The sequence below is a fragment of the Marmota marmota genome, unplaced genomic scaffold, assembly GCF_001458135.2.
Source record: "Marmota marmota marmota unplaced genomic scaffold, marMar, whole genome shotgun sequence".
In the NCBI taxonomy this organism is placed as follows: domain Eukaryota; kingdom Metazoa; phylum Chordata; class Mammalia; order Rodentia; family Sciuridae; genus Marmota; species Marmota marmota.
Window position 1 is genome coordinate 5,006,626 of NW_025999862.1, and position 11,196 is coordinate 5,017,821.

General features: G+C 35.6%; 1 non-coding gene across 1 annotated transcript; it reads right to left on the minus strand.

Annotated features, from left to right (window-relative positions):
• Positions 1–496: 496 nt before the first annotated feature.
• Positions 497–578, minus strand: Trnas-uga. The gene has a single exon. It is a non-coding gene; the product is annotated as a tRNA-Ser (tRNA).
• Between the last annotated feature and the right edge of the window lie 10,618 nt (positions 579–11,196).

Below are 11,196 nucleotides of genomic sequence, written 5' to 3' on the forward strand. Positions count from 1 at the left end.
TCCCACATCATGAAATCATTTTAATGGCTACATGTGTAGTGTTGCATTATGTGGATGCGTTTATCATGTTTTATAAGTAGAATTTTAAATTTTAAAAATTAGCATCACTTTTAGATATGGTTGGGGAACCACTGGAGGTGATGATTCTGAGATGGAAGGATAGGTAGCATAGTTTTGCCTTTAGTTTTAGTGAGATGAAAGTTTTTTCAGGCTGAGGAAGCCTGCAACTTCCACCAATGATTATATGCATTTTATTTCTATTTTGTGAACCTGCCCTTCGTACTGAGCATCAGGATTCTAAAACTGCTCCCTTGCCTTTTAGGGTAGAGGAAGACTTCTTTCCTTGATAAAATAGTGTATTCTCCGGCAGTATTCATTGGCTTTTCTTTCGGCTTGGTAAAGCACTCAGCAGGCAGATATAGGACACACAGCAAGGAGGGTAAGGCTGATCCCTGGTAGGTGCTATTAAAAACTAAAAACGAGAAGCACCTGCTTCCGCAGCGAGCAGGGTTCGAACCTGCGCGGGGAGACCCCATTGGATTTCAAGTCCAACGCCTTAACCACTCGGCCATCGCTGCCACAGGGAGAAGGGGAAGGCGGAGACACTTTAGTGTAACAACCACTGCGCTGGCGCCAGACCCAGGAATGGGCGGAGCCTGCAACCGCCCTAAACTCCTCTCTGAGGCGTCTGGGGCTAAAGGTTCGGGTTGCCTCATTGACGGTGTAGATGTGAAGAAATAATGGAAATACCTTTCAGTAGAGGTATACGCAGGTCTTTAAAACCCTTCCCTTAGCTGCGTTCTGAAAATCTCAACCTAAGCTGGTTTCTGGTCGCTGATTAGGTTTTTGCCCTCCCGCTTCCTCGTTGACTCTCTGAGATTCCTGTGAAACAAACATCACTCGCCTTCCGTGTAGCGGGCTCGCGCTATCGAAAATGTCTGCCTTTCTGTGAGGAATGCGCCTTTGGCGGCTCTCTCCTCGGGAGGCGGGGTCGCCTTCTGAACTCTTGTTCCTGCAATCTGGGGAGGGAAGCGTGAGGACTCAAAATTCTCCTCGTAAGCTGGCCCCTCCCGGATTTCTGCTCAAGCAGCCCATCTCCCATTTTCATCTCTCTAAAGGTTTCATCTCCACAACTGGGAGAGTGTGGCCTCCGCTCTCTCAGGAGACAGATATCCTTGGACATAGTTTGAGAACCAAGTTCCGCGCAGTAGATCTGCATTCATTACCTTTAAATGCCATTCGTTTCCTCCCTGGTTAAGTTTGGCTACTGCCCTGGGTGCTTTATTTGTGTTATCTAGTTAAAGCTCTCAGAAAGCAGGAGTTCTGCACTCTGCTCGCCCACTTCTATGGGGACCTGGGTGCCCCGAGCCGCGCGGGGAGGTGCCGCGGATCCCAGGGCGCATGCGCAGCTCCTGCTCGCGGCTTTTACTAGTTTAAAACTGCTCCAATGTTACCTGAAAGGGCAGCGTCCTACTCCTCATGGTACCTTAGGCAAATCCTTGATCTCGGGAATCCCCGATTTAAGTGCTCTCCCTTAGTAGGTGTTCACACCTATTTTTCTTGAGATTTTTTGATACCATTTCTCTTCACTAAATTAAGGTGAAGTGCCTAAACCCCATTTAATTGTGGAACGGGAGCAGTAAACTTGAGAATGGTAATGGCCAATTTTATCTAACTTTGAGATTATTCTTTTAGGGATTTTATGTTTCAATGTTTGTTTTTTAATTTGGCAAGAGCTACACAAGTGGTCCCATTTTCTCCATGTGTACTGCAAGAGAGCAAAGTCATTCCCAACATTCCCAGGCATAAGATTTATCCTATCCATGAGATTCACTGGCATTTTTCTTTTTTCCAATAGACACTACTCAAGAAGAAAAATATTTTTGTCTTTTTATGTTCTCAGATTCTCTGTGTGCTCTGAAATAATCTAGAACGTAATCTCATCATTTTATTAGTTGTATCTTGATAATTTTCCTTTTATTTATTTATTTATTTATTTGCTTTCTTTCTATGCAGTTAAAAGATAATAGTATTTACTGAAAGCTCTTTTTGTTCCTTAACTTCCCTTTCCCCTTTTAAAACATATTTTTTGTTGTTTTGGGAATTTTATTTTTAAAAAATTTATTACTTTTTTCATTTGTTCTACTTAGTTGTACATGACAGCAGAATGCATTTCAGTTCATCATACACAAATGGAGCACAACATTTCAATTCTCTGGTTGTACTCAATGTAGAAATGCACCATTCCTGCAATCATACAGGAACCTAGGATAATAATGTGCATCTCATTACACCATCTTTCCTACTTCCATGACTTCTCCCCACCCTCCCCTTCGCCCAATCCCATTCTTCCCATGTGTCCCCTGCCCCTCTCACCCCCAACCATCATGGATCAGCATTCACTAATCAGAGAAAACATTTGGCCTTTAGTTTTTTGGGATTGGGTTATTTCGCTTACCATATATTCTCAAACTCCATCCATTTACCTGCATATGCCATAATTTTATTCTCTTTTAATGCTGAATAATATTCAGCATTAAAATATAATATTCCATTGTGTATATATACCACAGTTTCTTTATCCATTCATCTACAAAACATCTTTCATTTGTTTAAAAGGAAGTAATTATGTTTCAAAATTTTTCCATTAGAACTTTTACTGAGGTTTTTTTTTTTTTTTTTAGGAAAGCAAGATTGAAGAGAAAAGGATTATAAAGTTAGTGTGTATTTAATGAGAATAATCCTGAATGAAATTTCTTTGCAACAATTCAAAAGTGAAATATTTATACTTAATATTTAATTTTCAGTTTGTTTGAGTTAATGTAGGCTTTAAATAAAGAGATTGCTTTATCCCTCCTGATTGATTATATTAAATGGCCCAAGGGATCAAAATTATTATAGACCTCCACCCTTGAATGAATTTCCAAATGAATTCTTTTAAATTTGATGTTGGTCTTTAGCATTGTCATTTAATACAGCAAACAGAGAATTAGGGAATTAGAAGCAAAAAAAATATATGTTCCAAAATGGTTATAATATAAATATAATTCATGGCAATATCAGTGTAAAACATTGGTTTGCAGTTACGCAAATTTCAGTTTGTAGAGGTCCCCTGGTGATGTGGATGGCTTACTCCTTTCTGGCTCCCCTTCTGTTCTTTTATGTGCTGATTTTTAGACTTTAGGGTATGGAAGGCCAATATCGTGTGACTTTCTCAGAAAAGCTTTTTTGATGCCACTTTCAGATATAGAAACTAAGAGGTATGGGGTATGTAGTTGGAATCAGTTCCTTTATAGCAAATCAGGACTTTATTTTGAATTATTTTGCTGGACTTTGGGGGGGGGCACTTTATAAAAGCCTACAAGTTTGATGCATTGAAAGCTAGTTTAATTCTTTCATGTATAGACAAAAAACTGTGACCCATGGGTTGTTTACCCAAGCAGAGCTAATTAGCGGCAGATTCAGAGTTACAACATATAACATTAGCCTAATGTTCTCATTAGACTTTTTTGCCTACACAAGTTGTTAGTCTCTGGTGCAGTATCACACAAATCACTGTTATAAAGACACTTCTGTGTCTATATAACAGTAGACAAATGCAATAGTAGGGGAGAGTTATGAGTTGAATGTTGACATATGAGATGTCAGAGAACATATTATGATGGATAGTTTTTAGTCATCTTTATTCCAGCTTGGTCCTCCCAACTGATAATGACACCTCAATTATATTTAAAGAGAACAATCCCTTCCAATTGAATGAAAACTCACTTCAGCTATTATTCACAGTATCCCAGCTTCTTCTGTCCAAGAAATAGACATCAGACTTGTATTAGTTTTCTCTTGATATATAAGAACTTACCATAAATTTAGTGACTTAACACAGATTTATTATCTCATAGTTTTCGTAGGTTACAGTTTTTAGGTACTCATGGGTTGACTGGGTCTTCTGTTCAAGGACTCACCAGGTCTGAAGGTGGTGACTGAGGTTTCAATCTCATCTGAGACTCTGGGTCCTCTTCTAAACAACTAGTAGTTGGCAGAATTAATTTCTGCAGTTGTCGGACTTGCTGGCTGGCAATGTGTGTTTGAGAGAGAGAGAGAGAGAGAGAGAGAGAGAGAGAGAGAGAGTGTGTGTGTGTGTGTGGAGGGGGCATTCCCAGCACCTAAAGGCTCCCACTGTTCCTTGTCACGAGGTCCTCTCCACAACATGGTACTTTATTTCTTCACGGGGGTCACCAGGAGAAATTCTCTAGTCTATTACAGTGGAAATTTATATAATATCATGGAAGTGACTATTCCATCATATTCACAAGTCTTATCCAAGTAAGGGGGACCGTATAGGTGATAACAGTGGGAGTGGGAATCATGGAGACCATCTTTGAATCTTGCCTACCCATATACCTCTAGACTCAAAATCCCTAGTCTCTTGTTTTTACAATTATATTATCATGGAAACCCCATACATATACTCACACACATAGTAATCACTGAGGGCTGATTAGAGTCTAGTCAATTTGACTTAGTTGCCGTATGTGCTTTTCAGTTTCACTTGAAAGGAATAGAGTTGACAAATGCAGAATTTGAGAGACTGCTAATGTTTTCTAAATATTAGCCACTTCTAAAATATTCAGGATTCTTGAATTTACTTTTTTACATTAATTGGAGAATAACTCTAGGAGTACATTTTGGATACTAAACATGAGAGGACTTAGTACAAGTTGGACAAAGAAATTTACTAAATTGTTGATAATAAAACCCTTATGAAAATTTGGTTAGTAAATTATAGGAATTATGAAAAGTGACGAAAATAATTATCAGAGAATTGCTTCATTACAAATGACTTTTGAAGGCTAAAGCAATTAATTGTGGACTGCATTTTAGTCACTATGGTGCATATACATAAATATTTGAAGAGGAATTAAAGTACAATTTTGTCACCACTAGTGGAACTTACAGAATTTTCATACCTCATCAGTCTGCTGATGCCATGAAAAATTAAGAAGTAAGAAATAGAATTAAGAAGGTTAGACTCTCTTCTTAAAGTAAGCAATGCCAGTGAAAAGTTCAATCTCAAGTTCTCTAAAGAAGAAATTCTCTTTGACTTTGGGATAGTAGAAATCTGGACCTATCCACACATCTTAATCTATTTTTAAGCAAAATTAAATACCAAAGAGCAGAATAAGTTTATTAAGAATGAAATCTTATACTCAATTATTTATGAGAATTGAATTGGTTCCATATAAAACCCCCTGAACTAGCTCTGTGTATGGAATCGATGGTAGTGGAGTTTTTATAAAGGCAATTTTTTAAAAAAAATTTTATTGTTTTAATTAATTATACATGATAGTAGAATGCACTTATAAATCATACATAGATGGGATATTTTTCTCATTTTTCTGATTATACATATTGTAGAATCACATTGGTCATACAGTCACATATATACATAAAGTAATAATGTCTGTTTTATTTTACTATCTTTCTTATCCCCACGTACCTTGCCTTCCCCTCCTTTCACTTCCCTTTACCTAATCTAAGGTAACACTATTCTTTTTTTTTTCATTACAATTCTTAATGCACATATAAACCACAATTTTTGTATCTCTGTTTGTATATAAAGTATGTTGACACCCAATTCAAGTCTTCATACATGTACTTTGTATAATGATATCCATCACATTCCACCATCCTTGCTAATCCCTGCCCCCTCCTTTTCCCTCCCACCCCTCTTCCCTATCCAGAATTCATCTATTCCTCCCATGCTCTCTCTCCCAATACCACTATGAGTCAACCTCCTTAAATCAGAGAAAACATTTGGTATTTGTTTTTTGGGGATTGGCTCACTTCACTTAGCATTATCTTCTCCAATGCCATCCATTTACCTGCAAATGCCATGGTTTTGTTCTTTTTTAATGCTGAATAAAATTCCATTGTGTATATATATGCCACATTTTTTAATCCATTCATTCATTGAAGGACATCTAGGTTGGCTTCACAGTTTAGCTAATGTGAATTGTGCTGCTATAAACATTGATGTGGCTGTGTCCCTGTAGTGTGCTGTCCTTTGGGTATAGTCCCTGTAGTGATTGATGTGGCTGTGTCCCTGTAGTGTGCTGTCCTTTGGGTATAGTCCGAGGAGAGGAATAGCTGGGTGAAATGGTGGTTCCATACCCGGCTTTCCAGGGAATCTCCATACTGCTTTCCAAATTGGCTGCACCAATTTGCAGTTCCATCAGCAATGTATGAGTGTACCTTTTCCCCCCATCCTTGCCAACACTTATTTTTATTTGTCTTCATAATAGCTGCCATTCTGACTGGAATGAGATGATATCTTAGAGTAGTTTTGATTTGCATTTCTCTGATTGCTAGAGTTGATGAGCAGTTTTTCATATATTTATTTATTGATTGTCTATCCTCTTCTGAGATATAAAGGCAATTGAAGTAAGAATTTTAAGAATTATATTAAAAGACAACTATGATTGATGTATAATTGGGAAACAACTAGATCCACAGACTGTCCTTCTTATAACTTTAAGAAATTATAACATTGCCCTCTTTCTTTATAATACTATCTCTTTTACTAATTTTTAAAGAATGTTTATTTTTTAGTTTTAGGTGGACACAATATCTTTATTTTTATGTGGTGTTGAGGATCGAACCCAGCACCATGCGCATGCCAGGCGAGCATGCTACTGTTTGAGCCACATCCCCAGCCCTCTCTTTTACTAATTTTGATTTTTCTTTTGGGGCTAAGCTGTAAAGGAAAACCATATCTTTTTCTTTGACTGTATTAGGGTTCTCCAAATGAAATGGCACCAATAGGATACATATTTAAGAGGAGATTTATTAAGGAATTGTCTTATTAGTTTACAGAGACTGAGAAATTCATCTATCTGCTGTCTGCAAGTTGGAGAACCAGGAAAACCAGTGGTGAAATTCACTTCAAGTCCAAAATCCTGAGAATCAGGAGTGTGATTCTGAGAGGAGAGAAAAATGGATGTCTCACCTCCAGAAAAGAGAGAGAATTCAACCTTTCTCTGTCTGTTTATACTATTCAGATCCTCAGTGGATTGGATGGTACTTACCTACATTGGTGTTGGTGGTTTTCTTTACTCAGAAATGTTTGTCTCTTCCAGAAATACCCTCACATCCATAAGTAATTTTTTACCAGCCATTTTGGCATTTTAACCCAGTTAAGTTGACATATAAAATTAACCATCCAAGAGGCTGAGGCACAAAGATGGCTTGAGTCCAGGAGTTCAAGACCAGCCTGGGCAACATTGTAAGACTCCCATCTGAAAAAACAAAACAAACAAACAAAAAACATTACATTAAGTTTAAGTATAATATCTATGCTTATGCTATTCAATATACAGAGCTATCTCGTAAATATTATTAAAGCTGCCATGTTTAGGGGTAGTTTGTTACACAGCAGTAGATAACAAAGGCATTTAGTACCCTGCCTGCCCAACCCTGGTAATAATTAGATTCCTTTGCTCACTTCCATATTTCTTTCAAATATTTCCTGTTGGGGCTGGGGCTGTAGATCAGTGGGTTTGGGGCTGTAGCTCAGTGGTAGAGTGCTTGCCTCACATGTGTGAGGCACTGGGTTTGATCCTCAGCACCACAGAAAAAATAAATTAATAAAAAAAGATATTAAAATAAAAAAAAATATTTCTTGTTCATCCAGCAGTCTGGAAAACACTTGTGATTTATGAAAATGCCTAGTACAGTGCTTAGTATATAATAGATGGTTGATACATGATTCTTTTTCTTATGAAAACAATATAAATAATGTTAAAAATTTGAAAAAACTCATCTAAGCCTTTTTAAAAAAAATTCTTTTTAGTGTTTCTCCCTACACTTACATTTTTTTTTTTTTTTACAAAGTTTTAGTTGTGTGCATGGTAATTTTTTTGCCTTCATTTTTTTGAAGTAAAATTCACATAACATAAAATTTACAATTTTAACTATTAAAGTATACAATTCAGTGATTTTTAGCACATTTATGGTATTGTACAGTCATCACCACTATATTCCAGAACATTTTCATCACTCAAAGAAGAAACCCTGTACCATCAAGTAATCAGCACTCATGCACGCTTAACCAGTGCCTGGCAATATAATTCACTTTCTGTCTCTATACATTTGCCTATTCTATACATTTCATTTCCATGGAATCATATGTGACTTTTTGTTTCTGGGCTTTTTCTCTTAGCATAATGTTTTCAGTGTTCATCCATGTTAAAGCATACATCACTATTTATTTATCTATCTATCTATCTTAGGGTTTTGACAATATTTTAACTTGCTTGCCTTTTAAAATATTATAGTAAAGACATGTATAACATGAAATGTACCATTTTAACTATTTTCAACTGGACAATATACAGGTGTTAAGTATACTTACAGTGTTATACAACCATCACCACTGTCTATTTCCAGAGAGTTTTCTTAATCCCAAACAGAAATTGTTCTCAATAAACGACTCCACATTCCTTCCAGCCCCTGTCCCCTGGTAACCTCTGTTCTACTTTCTGTCTCTATAGATACCTAATATAAGTAGAATCATACCGTATTTATCATTTTTTTTCTGGTTTATTTTTTCAAGGTTTATCTGCATTGTAGCATCTATCAGAATTTTTTTTCTTTTTTGGCTGAATAATAATCTATTGTTAAATTTATATTATGTTTTATTTATCCATTTGTCTGATGATGGATTTTTGGGTTGCTTCTAGCATTTGGCTATGGTAAATTATGCTACTCTGAACATTGGTATACAATGTTCTTTTCATGGCTGAATCATATTTCATTATATGGGCATACCATATTTTGTTTATTCATTCAGCATTGGATTATTTCCACCTTTTGAATATTATGAATAATGCTACTATGAACATTCATGTACAAGTCTTTGAACATCTATTTTCAGATGTTTACTTGGGCATATACCTAGGAGTAGAATTGCTGAATCATTTGATAATTCTATGACTTTTTGAGAATCAGCCAAACTGTTTTCCACAACAGCTGTACCATCAATGTATGAGAGTTTCTATTTCTTCACAACCTAGCAACAGTTTTAAAAATTATATCCATCTTAGTAGATGTGAAGTTGTATCTCATTGTGTTTTTTAAAAACTAATTTTTTTTTATCAGTGTCATTGTGGTTTTGATTTGCATATCCCTAGTGGCTAATGATATTGAGCTTTTTGCTTATTGGCCACTAGTATAACTTCTTTGGAGAAATGTCTACTCAAGTCTTTTTTGCCCATTTTTGAGCTGGGTTTTTTGTTTTTGTGTCATTGATTAAGGTAATTTAAAGTTGGCTCACATCCTCTGTTTCCTTCTGTCATTGTGGTTATTATTTTAGTGGGTGCGTAATAGTTTATTGAATTGATGTTTTATATATCATTTTTCTGTTATTTTCCATTCTTCCTACTTTGACATCTATTCCAAACTATATATTTATATTTCCTCATCTTTCTATTTTATGCATATCCTGTTTCTCAGATTCAAGGTATTGTAATGTGCCATTTCTCAAAGGATGCTTTGTGGAACACTTTCATCAAGATCACCCAGGTAAGCTGGTTGTTGTGGTACATGCCTGTTATCTCAGCAACTTAGGAGGACCTAAGCAACTTAGTAAGACTCTGTCTCAAAATAAAAAATGAAAAAGGGCTTGGGAAGTAGCTGAGTTAAATCCCTGGAATATAAAAAAAAAATCATCCAGGTAACTGTATTTTTAAAAAGCTTACATTTCTAGGCTTTGCTCTAGACCTATTATATCAGAATATCTGGGGATATTATCTATTTAAAGACAGTGATACATGGGGCTAGAGTTGTGGCTTAAGTGGCATGAGGCACTGGGTTCATTCCTCAGCACCTACATATAAATAAATACACAAAATAAAGGCATTGTGTCCATCTACAACTAAAAAAAAAAAGTGTTACATGTCACTTGGAGAAACACTATATACTTTAAAAAAAATTGCTTTTCCTCCCATTTTCTCTATCTCAAAGATATTCCATGTTGATATATGAATGGTTACTTAGCTAAGTGATCATTTTAATATCCACTTATAAGTTAAAAAAACCCAATTATGTGCTTTAGGATATTTAGATTATTTCTAATTTTTAATTTGTATAAATTATGTTACTTGCTTCTTATAAATACTTTAAATTCTTATAAGTAATACTTTCCTGATTATTTCTTTGGGACAAGCTTTTTAATATTCGGTCAAAAATATGTTTTTAAAAGAGGATTTTTGTACGTATTGTCCTTCAGACATGTTCTAGTTTATATTCATTTCAGGAGTATTCTATATCTGTTTCTTCAGTCTTGACTTTCTTAAGCTTATTCTCTTTTCAGTCATTTGTCTTTAACTAGACAAGAAATAATATCTTCTTTTCTTTCAATTGATTAATGCTGTGTTAATTGCCTTTTTATTTAATAGGTTAAACTCTTCATATTATTTTCTTCTGTTAGATTATTTACTTTTTCAGTGTCGTATACATCATTGAACCTTTGTATTTATCCTTATTGGAGCCTTGCCCTGATAGACACTCAAAATAAATTTTTACCTATTTGATTTGAATTTTCAATAACAAATTCCTTAACTCTTGTTTTTGGAGGGCAGAGCAGGAAGCTACTGGGAATTTTACCCAGGGGGCACTTTACCACTGAGCCACAACGGTAGCATCCCAGCCCTTTTTATTTTTTATTTTGAGACAGGGTCTCACTAAGTCACTGAGGCTGGTCTTAAACTTGAGATCCTGCTGCTTCAGTCTCCCAAGTCTCTGGGATTCCAGGTATGCACCACTGCACCTGGCTAAATTTTTTAGCTCTTAATTTCAGATTCAGAACATTTAGTATGATTGTTGATCTTTTAGTTCCATCTGCACACTGATTTTGACCACAGGAGCTTCATCTTCATGAAATTCTTTTTTTAAAAAAATTAGGGCAATGAATTTGAATTAATTAAAATGTAGAGCTAATATCTGAACAAAAGTTAAGGGAGTTTTCTTGATAGGTCATAAAGCAAGAAAAGAGAAATATTATGTAATAAGGTTTTGGGTCTGTGAGTGGATATTACATAGAAGATAGAAAGGAACTTAAAATGTTCCTAAAATAACTCAGGCTAGACACAATAAAAAAATTTCTGATGTGGTTGTTATGAAATGTTAAAACAAATTCTC